The following is a 17,380-nucleotide window of genomic DNA, read 5'->3' on the forward strand; positions in this document are numbered from 1 at the left end:
CAAAATTAAAAAATCAACAAAACACATTTAAACCGATAAATTATTAAGTTTGTCAGCTTTTAATCTTAACTGAAAATGTATGCGAAGGAAAGACAATATGTCCAAACTGTCATCTGCCAAACTACTGCGTATTTTAGACGCAATATAGCCTACAGCAGAAAATGCCCTTTCTGCTTCCACACTTGTGGGCGGTATTCCTTTTAGGGGTGAAAGTAGTACGTGAATGAAAGGTTCATTAAAAGGAAGTATCAATAAACTTCACGTAAATGCGAAACAGTTAATAACTTGAGTTATTAAGAATAATATTTCACGCAGATTACCCTATTTTGCATCGCATGCACGCTATTTTTTCAGTCCCGCAATTCCCGCGGATCCCGCGCCCGTAATCCCGCATCTCGCGGGATCCCGCAATACTGAGATCTCGGTATTGTGGGATTGGAATCCCTAATCTGCGGAAAAAAATATTTTAGTGTTTTACAATGTTTTATTGTAGAAGATAAAAAAAATATAAAATAATCAGAATCCTGCTTACACGCGCGACAATCTTTCGTAATCTGCCTATCTGGCTTCCCGTGTCCACGCCGTACTACACATTTCAAGCGGGCAAAGTACATTTTAGATTTTCGTTTGGTCTGTTTGTAAAAGAGGGACTATAACGGCTGGGGAAACCGGGACAGACTGCTAGAAAACGGGACTGTCTAGTATCTGTGAAGATTGTAGTAAAATAAGTAGTCTGATCAGAATTTATATTACTTTGTTTCGTTTAACTACAAATACCAAATATATCCCACTAACTAAAGTATTAAAACACATAATAGGTGCGTACCAATCATATATTCATCAGTTACACAATAAGTGATGTTACAGTTCTATAATGAACTTAGATAACGCGTCCTTAATGGCTCAAGGGCGACATCTATGAATGTCAATCATTATTCGATTACAAACCTTAACAACAACTCTACAAAAGAAACAGGTACTATTTAAATAATACTAGCTGACCCGACAGACAATGTTCGGTACATAATATTTTTTTTTAAATCAATTTGTCAATAATATTTCATAACATCAAGAATTATTTCGTAAAATGTGCTCCCTGTTGTTATAATGAAATTTATTCACAGCAGAACTGTTAAACCGTGCGTAAATTAATTCTCTCATAGAAAATATGTACATACATAACAAATACTGGAAATGAAAATAAATATGGTTCCGAAATTGAAATAAATACTATCCTGTCTCCCGTATCATTAGTCCTATCCCCTATCAATAGTTTAGGAATTCACTAGCAACAAACATCAGGACACTAGATTTATATATAAAAACATTTTACAAGATTTGCATTATATTTGATTTCTTATGTCAATAACCGCACATACACTTTATGCTGCATTTGTAATTTCAATCTGTAGGCAGTTGGTTGGTTCATGGTACACTTTGATTAGTAACTTTTAGATAAAGTTAAAACATTAAACCGGAATTGAAACTTCTGTGTACCGTAGTAGTTATATATACATTGCCAGATTCATAGATATATATTTAACCCATAGGACACAAAGTGCCACTGAGTTTACCTATTGCAGTTCATGGCAAAACTAACTAAACTATATATTCAATATAGTTTAAGTGTATAAGAATGTAGCAGCTATTGGTTTTCCTATAAATAAATAAAACTTAATGTCTACTGGGAAAAGAAAAACCCAGTTCAACATTAATAATAATAATAAAACCCATTTATTTCCAATCTACTATTCAATTACATTCTTACTGTTATATCTATGATTACATCTATTATAATAAATATTACTTATTGTTCCCATTATTTACATAGATAAGAAAAAAATATATAATTTTTATTTGTTTTAATGATTGTTGTTATGTACTGTCTTCATCATTATTGATTGGAACCCCTTCTTGATTATAGGCCTCCTCCAGCTTGTTTCATGCCTCTCTTTAAGTATCCTGCTGTCACTTGAATGTCTCCTACCACCTTTTCCTATTGGCCCTTCCCACATAGTTGCCTCTGAGGTCCATCTATTGTCTCTACATCTTGCTATATATCCAGCCCACTTCCACTTCTGTTTCAGAGCGTAATGTAAGGCATCTCAGCACAACATTAATACATTAAAAAGACAATGGCGTGATTTGTCACTTTTGGCTTACTATCTTTTTTTTTTTTTTATGGAATAGGAGGACAAACGAGCGTACGGGTCACCTGGTGTTAAGTGATCACCGCCGCCCACACTCTCCTGCAACACCAGAGGAATCACAAGAGCGTTGCCGGCCTTTAAGGAAGGTGTACGCGCTTTTCTTGAAGGTACCCATGTCGTATCGTCCCGGAAACACCGCACACGGAAGCTCATTCCACAGCTTCGTGGTACGAGGAAGAAAGCTCCTTGAAAACCGCACTGTGGAGGACCGCCACACATCCAGATATCTTATTCTATATTGATACAGCAAATATAATTTTAAAACAATATTCAATGTATAGCTTTCACTTTGTTTCAATTTCATTATACCTATGTACCTATAATGAACGCAACCGCAACTCTCCTTGCGGGTGATATTTCGTAAAATCCCGCTGATTGATGAATTCTTAGCTGACCTCTAGATGGACCTTAGGTGGAAATGCAGATACAAGCGTTGTGCGTAACACTCTATGGCTGTTCGTGTAAAACTATTCATTAGTGTGTTGTAAATACATGTGGTTATATTAGTATCGGACGTGAAAAGCACTGCATTATTTAAGGTCGCACACCAATACCCTTCGCACTTCAATCGCTAGGTGACGCTTGAATTAATAACTTCACGCGATTGTTCGGAAATATGGCAGATTTTTCCGATATATTTTAAAACTGATCAGTATTTCGAATGTCAACTAAGACAAGATTATTAATTGAATATTAGATCATTTATACTTATCTATTTCGAGCAATGTACGCACTCAATTGATTACTTACGGTACGCAGACGTGGTCTCTGTGGGCCTTATGAGTAAGCTCATGGTTGCTCAGAGGGCTATGCTCGGACTTTCCCTGCGAGATCGAATCAGAAATGAGGGAGATCCGTAGGAGAACCAAAGTTACTGACATAGCCCAAATGATTGCGAAACTGAAGTGGTTAGTGGGCAAGGCACATAATTCGATGGCCGTTGGGTCAGTAAAGTCCGAATGGCGACCACATACCGGAAGACGCAGTGTTGGTAGGCACAAGATGGACCAACGATGTGGTCAAGATCGTCGGAGTAGGTTGTGTGAGGGCAGAGCTAGACCGATCGTCGTGGAAATCTCTAGGGTTCATTATCCAACATTGTAACGCAAATTAACTTAATAAACCTGCCCGGTTTTCATCAGTTGTCTAGCAGCAAGAGGCTCTATCCAGACGTACAAAATAATAGTACAAGTACGGAAGTCTCACTCCGCAAAATCAATAAAAGAAATAGGGATTCTTGCGGTCATACAATAAGGTATAATTCAGATCGCACAGTGCTAATAACCTACATTTTTATTCACCTAGAAGTTGCCTCTCTTTCTATCGCGTGACTCTTACCTCTTCTGATGAAATTAGGGTTGACTTCTTTACCTAAATTTGTACCTACCTAGTATAAGGTCTTATAAAAAATATAGATATGTAATCGTAATTTTTAATCAATATTTATAAGTTGTCAAACCTACATTAGCTAGTAATGTATGACGTGTTGGAAGACCCCGACATAATCAAACATGCACTATATGGGTAATAAGTAAGTAGTTATCATGAATGGTAATTTCATTACAATAATAATCACTTTAAATTAGATTGTTTCAGCGTCTTAGGAAGCTTAAAAAATTTAAATTTTGATTGCAATGACCATTAATATACTTTGCTTTATTTATGTTTCTTAATTTTTAAAATATCGGTCGGATCTGTGATGTAGTGAACAAATCGCGCGTGTGTCACTGCTCGCTGTGAGTCTCTACTGGCTGGCCTAATGTGTAGAGGCCGCTGCACGTACTTACGATTTCGATACCTACACAGGGAGTGAGACAGGCCTGCTGATATTTACTTCCAGCCATTACGTGAGGTACTTTTATTGTGAAAGACGCAAAACTTGCATCGCGCTAGTGATACATGCAAATAAATTATTATATTGTATATCTGGTCGTTTTATTTAAAAATTACTGAAAAATTTACTGTTTGGACAAGTGCATAAAAATTTGCATTTTTTTTTGGAGATGTTGAAAATTCATTTACGTTTTGAAGACCCCGAAACGGGGCCCATATGTCGGGCTCGAGGTCACACCCTACCGACTAAAAATTCCCCTATGCTGTCAGCCCTAAAGGCTTTTACAACGACATAGGGCTTGGGCCGTGGAGGCCGAAAATACTACGCAAAAACAGTCGCGGGGCGTCGAACCTTTGGCTTGTGGAAAGGAGAGAAGATCGCTTATCATCTGATAGTCCAATGGACTTTTGCTAAAGGAGATAACTCACTCACCGGCGAGTGCGGTGCTGTATTGTGTAATGTATGTAAGTGTTTGAATGTTTGTTCAAACAAACGTTACTATTAAAAATGTCTATTTTACTAGGTTGCTTACGAGTCACGCCATAATAATATTATCAACAGACGTGTCACTTGACATAAGGTAATCACCTTGCCGCCAACCATACCACAATGCGCTGCCGATCGACTTATCGAATCGAATACTTTTCTCATAATACAGTGGGAGGCTCCTTTGCACAGGATGCAAGATTATGGGTAACACAACGGCGCCTATTTCTTTTTTTTATGAAAATGTGGGACGAGACGAGCAGTACGTTCAGCTGATGGTAATAGATACGCCCGGCCCTTACAATTGAGTGCCGCTCCAGGCTGAAACACAATAATAATGCTTACACATTGCTGCTTCACTGCTTCTGCCGTCAAGCAGTAATTTTTGCTGTTTTTCGGTCTGAAGGGCGCCGTAGCTAGTGAAATTACTGAGCAAATGAGACTTAACATCTTATGTCTCATGGTGACGAGCGCAATTGTAGTGCCGCTCAGAATTTTTGGGCTTTTCAAGAATCCTGAGCGGCACTGCATTCTAATGGGCAGGGCGTATTTATTAACATCAGCTGAACGTCCTGCTCGTCTCGACACTTATTTATATAAAAATACATACCGGCCCGACCCTCGCCTTTATATGGAGCTTCGTAAATAAGATTGTTGATTAAATTGGAGTGAACTGTATTTTAATATTTTTCGTAGCATTGGCAGATATTACGGTGCGTTGCTAGTTAAAATAAAACATTTCAACTCTTGAATTTCTAGATGTATTTCCCTAAATTAAATGATCCTTTTATGGAAGAGGAGTACAAACTACCGTAGGGGTCACCTGACGTTAAGATGTTAAGTTCACTGAAGCCATCCTGGTCACGCAAACATGTGTATATACCAATGCCTAAGCCTACTAATACCGTTGTAGTACTGTTATTGGTGCACAATACATAATTAATGCCGAAGACAGCAAGCGTCGAAAATATGTTGGTCTCTGGAATCATACATCTTTGTGCCGTTTGGTGTCGAGACACTTGGCCCGTGGGGCTCAGAGGCGGGGAGAATGTTCAAAATACTATCTTCGCGCCTCAATAAGGCTACTGGAAACCCAAGCGCTGGCAGCTATTTCGGTCAACGGATCAGCCTTGCTATCCAACGCGGTAATGCTGCCAGTATTCTTGGTACGCTTCCACGTAATGATAGTTTTAATTTTATGTAGTCATAGTATTGTAAATATAGTTATAAGATTTGTTTTGTTTGAATAATAAATATGATCATAATTACTTACATAAAAATAAAATCAACGACCTAGCACTAGAGGAAATTCGTTTCAAAGTTTCGTTGTGTGTGCAATACTAGGTAGTGGGTATCACATGATATGATTTCCCTAGTGTAGTCCACGTACATCTGGATCCCGCGAGAGACAATCAACTCGTATTCAACTTGTAGTGTCACTTCTCGTGGCAGTACAGTTCTCGGTTCTACACTTGATTGAATTAGGTATAAACTCGCACGTCTGATTCTATTTATTGTTTTAGAATATCCGGGAACATTGAAATCCTTTTATCTTTCTTTCTGGTACATAAAGGTAATTTTAATACGTCTATGTTCTACTTGAAGAGCTCGTTAGTTGAATGACATCTGTATCTGTCTGACTGTCTGTATAAGGTTTGTAATTATTATGTTCCATATCTAAACCCCGCACCACGTAGACGTGTAGCATTACACAACCGCGCGTTTCGTTAGAAATTTCTTGACTCGCACAGCCACCTTGTGTGGAGCCACATTGTGGAATCAATTACCGGCTGCGGGTTTCCCGAACAGATACGACTTAGGGACCTTCAAGAAAAAAGCATACCTTAAAGGCCGGCAACGCATTTCTTGACACACCTGATGTCCATGGGCGGTTGCCTCACCTCTCCCCATCCTGTGAGCCTCTTGCCCGGTTGCCCCCTCTTATATAAAAAAAACGACCGTAATGTATTTTGAATATATTCCGAGTAATTAAATTATTAAAACATATTTTGAATATATTCCGAGTAATTAAATTATTAAAACATTGAGTGAGACATTTTTAAGTTATTTATTAATTCGGCTGTACTCACGATTTATCGGTGTGGCTACCGACTAGCTTTGGATCGTTATGTCACTTTTGGTGTCCACGGGACAGTTTCAGTGATACCGTGCTCGTCATCACCACCGATGCACCCCGCGCCCCCCCGCCCTGACCAGCCGCGCACTACGAGCACAAGTACACAGTATGAGACGGGACGTTATCGCCTCCAGCTTAATGAAGGACCTCCGAATTGTCCAAAAGTAGTCGGTACCCACACCGATAAATCGTGAATAAGGCCGTATTAATAAATGATATTTCGAAGATTAAGAATGTCTTGTATACCGACTTAATACCAAGGACGAGTAAAAAAAGAAGGACTCCGAGCCGTGAGCCAGTGAAGCACCGTTATGCTAGTGTGTGTGCGGTTACGGGGGATACTAGTAACACATTTTTTTCTCCCTTAAATAATCATATATGGCCACAAATACTTTTATAGTATCGTTTTTACACTTTTTCACAACGCACGACGGCATTTTTTAAATATTTTATTGCGACGCAAACTGATCTGTCACAGACGATGGCAAATCTCATAGTGGCGGCCGATCGGCTTGTATTAGTGTAAGTGTGTGCGTGGGGCTTTGTGTTTACTCGTTTACCGGCTTGTTTTGGTACTTCACTGTTATGTAAGGTGACACGGAGTCTTTCTTTTTTTACTCGTCCGTGCATTATACCGACCCGGTAACTTACAAAATTATTAATGTAGACACCGTGAGGCTGATACGTGACGCCGAAGCCGCGAATGGAAACACGCGCACTCCGCATCGATGACAACTTAAAAATGAAACCGACGATCAATGTCCAGCATATCTTCACAACGAAAGTAATATCTGCGTATGTTTGCTATGTTAGTATACTGTCGTCGAAATGCAAGTACGATCGCAATCGATCGGTCCGGCGCCAGTACCGTCCGTGTTTCTGTTCATCATTAATGATGCTATCTCAGTTTGTATAGCTCCCAACAATGGAGATTTGTCTGAATGAAAACCGAGGATTATAACTGTTGTCAGCTGCTACGGTCGAAAGAATAGACGGTACCGGTATTGAAAGAAACTAAAACTTTAGCGGAATGACTCACCGTCGTATATTCAAATTCAAATATTTTTATTCAAAATAGGATGTGACATCATTTATTCCAAAACTAATGAGACCTGAGAAGAGCGCGAAACTCGGCGGGCTTTTTTTCATAAAAAATATGGTAAAATAATATCGTACGATTAGGCTTATTATTCAATAGCCTGAGGGCGGTCGCCCCATTCCCAATCTGTGGTATCATTAAGAAAGCCATTTATGTTAAAGTAATACTTTTGTTTTGAACATTTTCTGGGATCTTGTTGTAAAAGCATATACATCGCCCCACAAATGACTAACATACTCGACTTAGCCGAGTAGCAGGCATTACAAGTTTATGTCTGTTCCTGGTATTAACATTATGGTTATCACAGTTTCTAGAAAATTCACTTATGTCCCTATGTACATACATTACGTTACCAAGAAAAGATTGAAGAAGCAACAGTCAAGATGTTACCTTCTTTAAATTATGCTCAATGATTATAATTTAGAGAATATTAACGAATATTAACGACAATATCTTCATATATGATCACTGTAAACAAAAGCCAGTCAACTGTATAGTGAATACATCGTAATCTCGCGAGTGCTAAGTCTAGACCAGGGAGCCACATTGAGCGGCCACAAGCCTACATATTTCAGCGGGATCAAAACCACTCAGTTCACAAGCACTAATATATCGAAACGTCGGCTACAGATCTAGAAGAGCTTCTAAAAACCCCAATAGATGTGTGGGGTCAATGTCGGTGTGGGATCAATGACAGCGTTGACGCTTAAGAACGGCTTAAGAACGCCTTAGCTATTCAGTGTTAATATTAACCTCCAATACGATTTTCATATTCAATCTTCTAATTCAATTGCAATATTTTTAACGCGTTTAGCAAATTAGTCAATTTCTCGTACAACACTGAAAGAGTGGTGAGTGATTGACACAGCACGAATCTATCATAAATCATGATTTTTTTACAATAAACAATATTGTTTATCTAGCAACCCGTAACATAAACCGCATTTATACCTCGAGTATTATAAACACAAATGGGTATTACGTTTCTAGTGGGTTTGGCGCCAAAACAGCTCAGCAGGTGTTGGCATATCAGAGATTAAAGAACATTTAGAAACACATATACAGGCAGCCAAAATTATAGTGACAGTGATCCAATAATACTACGGAGTTCCTCCCATGATAAGAATGGGCGTTTTGAAATATTCGCACCGCTTCGTCCCGTCTTTCTCGTGGCCCGACACACAGCTAGAGTTCCCATAAAAGCACTTATAGTGATAACGCTGTGAACCGGTACCTACCTGATAGCGTTCAACACATCGTTAAATAGTTTTATGTTCTACAGATACAGTTTAACGATCGCGCAGCCTGTGATTGCATCACATCTGTGCTCTGCAAGTGCTTTTTTAAGATTTATCCATCACTACTCAAACAATCTTTATCCACTATTAAACACAGCCTCTCTACACTAAACACCAGTGAAATGCTCTTTTGCACAGGATGCCGGCTAGATTATGGGTACCACAACGGCGTCTATTTCGCGTGAAGCAGTAATGCGTAAGCATTACTGTGTTTCGGTGTGAAGGGCGCCGTAGCTAGTGAATTTACTGGTCAAATGAGACTTAACATCTTACGTCTCAAGCTGACGAGCGCATTTGTAGTGCCGCTCTAAATTTTTGGGTTTTTCAATAATCCTGAGCGGCACTGCATTGTAATGGGCAGGGTGTATCAATAACCATAAGCTAAACGTCCTGCTCGTCTCGTCTCTTAGTTTCATAAAAAAAGTGATTTCACTGTATGGAGCTACACAGACTTTAACGTTTTCGTAAGAGTCAATATTTTTCTTAATTGAAGGAGCTATTTAGTAGTTAAGTAAAATTATTCACGAAAAGGGAACCGGAGTTATATATCATAACTAATGGACCCGACAGACGTTGTCCTGTACACACGTTTTAAATTTGAAAAATTGTCCCAGCCGTTAGGAGGAGTTCACTAACATACACATGGGCAGGACAATTACATATGGACTCAATTGAGAATCTAAACCATTCTCGAATTCACTCACACACAAAAAAAAACATCAAAATTGGTCCAGCCGTTTAGGAGGTAGTTCAATTGTGAATCTAAACCATTCTCGAATCCAGCTGAAGACACAGACAGCAAGTCCAGCCGTTTAGAAGTAATAGAGTAGGAGTTGACTTTTCCGATTCCTTCAATCCTGGGTTTCATATTCATTCAATTAAGTACATTTTTAATAGAAAACAATATTTTAAAACACTTATTTAAGGTCATAATCTATAGAACAATAGAAAATATAATATACCTACCTCAGACCTGAGAGGGGCAAGAAACTCTGTAAGCCTTTTTTTACATAAAATTTGGTTGCTCCATTCCCAATATGTAGTATCATTATGAAAGTCCTATACCTTTACCACATTAAAGTCTATCAATAGTTATTTTGAATTGTTCACATTAACGTCTATCAATAGTCATTTTCCGGGATCATATTATTGTATCACCTATATTATCACAGTTTCTTTTCGCCCCAAGGCCTCCATTCCTAGATCGTTTTGCCCCAGGCAAGAATTTAAATTTCTAAACGAGAATATAGCTAGTGAAATTACTAGGCGAATGAGACTTAACATCTTATCTCTCAAGGTGACGACCACAATTGTAGTGCGGCTCAGAATTTTTGGGGTTTTTCAAGAATCCTAAGCGGCACTGCATTGTAATGGGCAGGGCGTATAAATTACCATCAGCGTGAACGTCCTGCTCGTCTCGTCTCTTATTTTCATTAAAAAAAGTATAGTTAGGGTCTTATCTATATTTTAATGTAATATTAATAAAAACTTTTGCTTAAAATTTTAGGCGAGTCAATAAAGCTTTCTTACTATTTCAAAAATCTGTTCAATTTTTATTACAATGTTCAAAAAGCTGTCGTCTGAGAACCCGCAATGAAACTGTTAATTAATAACTCTTAAATTAACAAAAGTTGTGACAATTTCATTTTGTTTCAAATATACTGAGTATTGTTAATCAAATTTGTGTCCCTTACACGAAACAAATACTTCAGGGTCTCTCGTAAATTCAAACACGATACAGGAATTTAAGGCTTTAATGGAAGGTTTAGGTGACATGGAAGTTTTACTAGTAATTCGTTTTTAGTGGTTTAATTAAAATACTTTATATTTTCACCTAGAAGGTGACGAGCTGGAGTATTTTCCGGAACAATTTAAATATAGACTAAGTTGGGTGGTTGGGTTATTATGTATGTGTTTGTATTTGTGTGTTAATTGAAGTTGTAAATAATAATAGATTGTTAACCGAGGGTCTAAAGAATCAATTCCTGAGGTATTTAGACACCCGAGCGCAGCGAGGGCGGCTATAGTCCGCGTAGGAATTTATTCTTTTACCCGTGTTAAACACTCTACTTTTCATTTCGAATATGAGGAAAATAATACTAGTTTTTTATCTAAACTATTTATTGATATTTAAAATTAATTGTCAAATTAGGACAAAATATGCCGACTTTGTAAATTTTAAATATGGAACGGAATGGTTGCGGCTTATTCCGCTCAAAGAAGTTTGCGCTAAGTTCACACTGGCTGTTTAGAAAGTCACATGGCCGCAGCATTATTTTAAATAGTTTTTAGATAAAATTCTTCACAGCTGACAGCAGTTCTATTTTTAAAGTTCATTCCGGCCCTTAGGTGGGAAGTAATTTGTATGAGTTTTTCCCTCTCTATGGAGGGAAGCAGCATTTTCCACCCAATAATCAGATCAAAACAACATTACTTTCCGAGCATTTCATTTCTCATAAGAAATGAAAAAAAACATCTCTCATATTCGGTAAGTAGGTCCTTATTACCCCAAAATGGAGCTTGTAGGTGACCAATTAGCACTCTAGGGTATAATAATGTAGCTAGAAAAGTAGTAGGCGGTAAGTAATTAAAAAAAACTCATCACTCTTTCAAAAAGTTCGCGTACATCTAACATACTGGCAATAGGCATCATGCATTCAGCTCAATGACAAAAGAGGTCGCTTTGCTATTCAGCCTTGTCTTCGTATGAGTATAATAGTCATCAATTTTAAATATCGAACGGAGAAGCTCAATTTCGTTCTTGAAAAAATAATTAAAAAAAAGATGAAAAAATGCGGGAATAGAAAACTTTATATATTGTTTGTTTTTGGGATTTTTTTATAATTACGTGTTAATTAGGGAAAAAAATGAGTTCTGCAAGTGATGAAGATATATGCCGCACTCCCGATTCAATGAAAATTGAAGCTGAAGCAGCAATTAACAATATCTTATTATTGTAATGCCAGTTTTTTTCTACTTACTTTACAATCGAGATGTAAAGCAGAGTAGTTAGCTCGGGTGTGTCGGGCTCTCGCTGCGCTCGTGCGCCTAAATATCTCGGGCTGCAATTGATGCATTACAGCCCTTGGTTACTAATCTACTATTATAGTCGGGGCATCGTTTGCCTGTCAAAGTAATGGTACGGTCTGTTAAAAAATATTGATATAAATATCTAGATAGAAGGACCCAGTGCTCTGTGAATAGCTGGATGACTTGGCGTTGACTCGCTTCGATTTATCAGTCTACCGCATTTATCACGGGGAGTATTTCGAAGAGCTGTTCCACTTTATTCCTTCCGCCGAATTCCACTTTCACACGACACGCCACTAATTAGGATATCATCCCCATCATCTGGATGTTTGGCGGTCCTCCAAAGTGCGGTTTTCAAGGAGCTTTCTTCCACATACTACAAACTGTGGAATGAGCTTCCTTCTGCGGTGTTTCCGTAAATATACGAAATACGTACCTTAAAAAAATGCGGGCGCACCTTCCTTAAAGTTCGGTAACGTCCCTATGAATCCTCTGGTGTTGCAAGAGAATGTGGGAGGCGGAATCACTTAACACCAAGTAAACCTTACGCCCGTTTGTCCTCCTTTTCCATAAAAAAAGCTTTATAAATTTCTTAGATATTTTATTTGTAGTATGTAACAATATAAATACTTAAAACTTTTTATTTTAAATTCAAATATTTTTATGCAATATTGAAATTTCAAATTATTTGTCCAGTCAGAAGTCTATCAATTCTATTCCAATATTACCAGAATCCAAGTAATGTTTACAAATATCTCGTAAGCCACATCAAACTGGTCCATATTTAATAAGCTAGAGACTTGACGGATCAAATCAAAAGGGTTCATCTGAATATTATCCACAGAATACAAAGTTTCCAATACAAGATGGTTAAACTTTAAACGACGTTGTTTTATCATTTGATCTTAATTAAATATTTCAATAGATTTTAAATCAATTCTAATCAAATGTTTCTTTAAGATTTACGTATCTAAATAGACTCTTAAAGTTATATACTTTAAGTATAATTTTGCTCTTTATATGTTAAGGTTCGTACTGAAGAAAGTGTCTTAAATAAGAGTCTTACTAAATGTGGCATTGTGAGAGAGGGACAGGGGCGATCAATAGCTTTGTTCACACGTTAAAATCTAAAATACTACAATTCGAAAGTTATATATGTAAATCAAAATCTTATGCAAAAATAACATATTGTCGTGTGCAAATAACGAACATTCTGGGCACCCAATTACAAAACTGACAAAGAGAGCATACCTATTATATAAACACAAACACAAACAGATGATTTGTTAAAAAAAAACTACGTTTAAAAAAACCGACTTCAGAAAACTGATAAGTATCATATAACTAAAAATTTAATTTAATACACCTTTTATGCAAACCTTTACCTTTAATATTAATAAAATACAATTATTTATATGTGCTACCTATTGATAGGTTTTAAGTCAGTGCCAAGCCCTAAATAAAATAAAACTTAATATTATAAACAGCTTACTTACTGTAATTATTTAGGTTGTCTGGCCTTACGTATCTGTCCGCTTGGGTTGTTTTGTTCTAGACTAAGCTATCCAGCTCAAAGTCACGCGTGGCGAGTGTAGGTACCTTTATTACATTTGGCTTGGCACCGACGTCAGGTGTATTAAATTAAATTTTTAGTTATTTAATACTTTCAAGTTTTTGAAGACTGTTTTTTAAACGTAGTTTTTTTTATTTTTAACGTTTTAGTGTCAGTTAATAATAATATATAATCAACCTAAACGAAAACTCCAAAAAAAAGTCTCCAAAGAAAACAATTGTGTCATCTAGGTAGACGACAATTTTCATATAAATGTCCATAAAATGAAAACTACTGGGCCAATCTTATGGGACCACATGTCATCTATTTCGCATCAAACAAAAGAAGAATTGATACCTGAATAAAATATAATTAAATCTCTAGGCTTTTTATCCGCGTACGCTGCAGATTTAAGTCTATTAGCTAATTAATTAATCTTTTGTAATATACTCATTATAATTTGAATTCTAGAGTAATTCCTCTTAGCTTAAAAAATGCTTACATCAAATCTTATACCTATATTTGATTTTCTTTCTATTTAACAATAGGTTATTGGCGCTAAGTACAAGTTGTCAGGAAAAACATTGCTGATTTCATCATTCGTAATTTGATTTTTTACATTAATTTTTCCTTTACACGTGTGTTAAGTTATGTGTTATCCGCAAACAATACAGTTTTCTCTCTACATGGTTAGGTAGATTTCCTTTATGTAAATAGGGAAGAGAAACGGTCCAAGGATACACCCTTGTGGATCCCCATATTAGACGAATCTCAGGAGATCCCTTGCCATTCACAATTATTGTAATACTATTTTCGACTCATTCTTGATTGAGTTATTAGAGGTATATATTTCGTAACCCACATGTTACATCATTGATATAATAAAGTATGCTAAAAAGCTTTTGTCTGGGAAATACAATCTATGTAAGATCAATAATATTCAAAGAAACAGATAAGAGCAACCCAATTCCTTGTTTTTTTTCATTTAGGTAAGAAAGAGAAAAATATTATCAAGATCAATTAATTTGAAAGTTTCTGGCGTTATTACAGGCACATCAGACATTCTATTCGTAGACCGCAGTGCTAGGTTGACGGACGCAGAGTTAAGTAATATTTTTTGGTGCGTTACGATTTAAAAAATTGTGCATGTTATGGGCAAATTGTCACCTAATATTAGGTGAAGCCTAACAACATAATAGCGAAAAATTATGAACGTTACATACGTAAAACAATGTGTGTTTAAGGCCAAAACCACATGACAGTAGCCACTTTAGCGGGGTTCATAATACGAAATATAGACAAGCTCATCGAACGCCTCTACCTTAAATTATACCCGAACCAGATTACATAAACGAGCGTGAGGGCTCAGTCATATTCGATACCCACAAAATAAAACGGTCAGCGCGCCATTTTAGTATTTAAAAATAAAAAACACCGCTAATATCCTCTTGTTCTAGTCTCTCCTCGTTCTATATATCTCTTTAAATTGAATTATGACGGAAATTATTTTACGAGACCTTCTGTTTTTTTTGGTATTTGGGTGTCATTTTGAGAGTACGCAAGAAGTTAGATTTTAATATACATAAGATACATAATAGCTAATAAAGTCCCAGCCACTGTTGAGGCGTTATCTATATATTAAGTTAAATGTTTTACTAAAAAATGGCTCTGTTGTAAATCCTAGTACTCCACAGCTGAATATCTAAGTGATCGAATAGCGCTCTAAGAAAGAAGAAGCGGCGCAAGAAACTCTCCCAGCATCGTTTTTTGCGCTCTTTTTAATAAAATATACAATATTGTACTGTCATTGTTATTGGTATAAAATAACCATAATCTAGTCTCAGGCTGTCCGATAACTTAGATATTCAGCTGTGGAGTAGTAGGACTTACAACAGAGCCATATTTAATAAAACATTTCAATTTATTTATAGATAATGCCTGAACAGTGGCTGGAACTTTATAACTACAGTGAATAAATATGGTTGTCGAGATATTGGCAATGGATATTTTCGTAACTCTCAATTATGTTTAAACTGAACTCCTGTTTGCCAGTGTTTGCTGTTTTCCGCTACATGGCATTACAGTAAAAAAAAAAACTATTTGCAATTCTTCACTTTACATAGATTGTATTAAAAAATAATCGCCAGCTTAAAACACATAACCAAGCCACCTTACCCACAAACACAATCCCTCCATTAGTGTTCATTTTGTGAGCGGAGTTTGAATTTAAAACTTTTGAAATGTAAGTACATGTAAGTAACGAACAATGAACAAAATACATTAATTATATACAAGTTCAGACATTTTGTTTGAAGTAAGATTGTCAGGAACATCAAAGATAAAATCAATCGAATAACAAAGTATTTGTCAAACTGCTAAAGAATTATATAAGCAGTTTAAAGCCTATTAAGATATCTAAACTAATAATATTATAAAGAGAAGACATTTATGTTTTTGTATGTATGTTTGTAATGTTTTCACACAAAAACTACTGGACTAACTTCAAAAATTCTTGCACCATTAGAAAACTACACCTTCACCGAGTTACATAGGCTATATGACATTTTCAAAAAATAGGGATCCCTAATAAAAGTTCAATAATATATTCAAATATAACCCAAGGTGTGAAAAAACTAGTCGTAAAATATCTGTCATCGCTTGCGCTGCGGAAACTATTGATGATCGAACATAAATATGTTGTACAGTATTATAGAACGTTCAGTATCAACAAAAATACCGCGATACCATATGTCCATCTACTGTAGTTATGCACTTATAACGACTTTTTTTACATTTTAAAAGTTGATATGTGCCGACAATAAATTAACCATATTATGCTTATAATAATATGTGAAATCATTTGAAAAAAATATTTTTTCAAAGTGTGATAATATCAAGCAAGTGAAAAAATCCGCTTGTAAAGTTTGAGCAAAATTAAAAATCAACTCAGTTAACTTAATTTTAACTTCACCTGTGGGAGGCTCCTTTGCATAGGATGCCTGCTAGATTATGGGTACCACAACGGCGCCTATTTCTGCCTCGAAGCAGTAATGTGTAAGCATTGTACTGTGTGTGTAGCACTGTGTTTCGGTCTGAAGGGCGCCGTAGCTAGTGAAAATACTGTGCAAATGAGACTTAACATCTTATGTCTCAAGGTGACGAGCGCAGTTGTAGTGCCGCTAAGAATTTTTGGGGTTTTTTAAAAAACTTGAGCGGCACTGCATTGTAATGGGCAGGGCGTATCAATTACCATCAGCTGAACGTCATGCCCGTCTCGTCCCTTATTTTCATAACAAAAAATATTATTTCATTTAGTAGTACAAAGCGTATTAATAAAATATAATACTGTGTGGCCGCTTTAGTGTTTTTTTTTTCAAACAAGAAATTATCTTTTAATCGTTTTCAGTTCTTGAAAACCTTAAAATCAGTTCGAAGACCACATAATGAGAAAACTGAAAAAATAACAGCATTTTGCTCCACAATACGAATTTGTTGAGTAAATCTAAATTTTATGTAAAATTATTTGATAAATTCATTCGTGAGGCTCAGTTTAAAGACGCAATAAGTCGGAGGTAAATAAATAAAAGTTACAGAGAACGGGATCGGTCCCTTACAATCTCCTAAGCCTTGTATTTAATGAAAATAGCAACAAACAAATCCCGTAATATTTGCTACTTATTTACTTTATACTTTTTTGCCGTATGTATCGTAGAGAACATTACTTTGAATCCCTA

The sequence above is a fragment of the Leptidea sinapis genome, chromosome 47 (assembly GCF_905404315.1).
Source record: "Leptidea sinapis chromosome 47, ilLepSina1.1, whole genome shotgun sequence".
NCBI lineage: Eukaryota > Metazoa > Arthropoda > Insecta > Lepidoptera > Pieridae > Leptidea > Leptidea sinapis.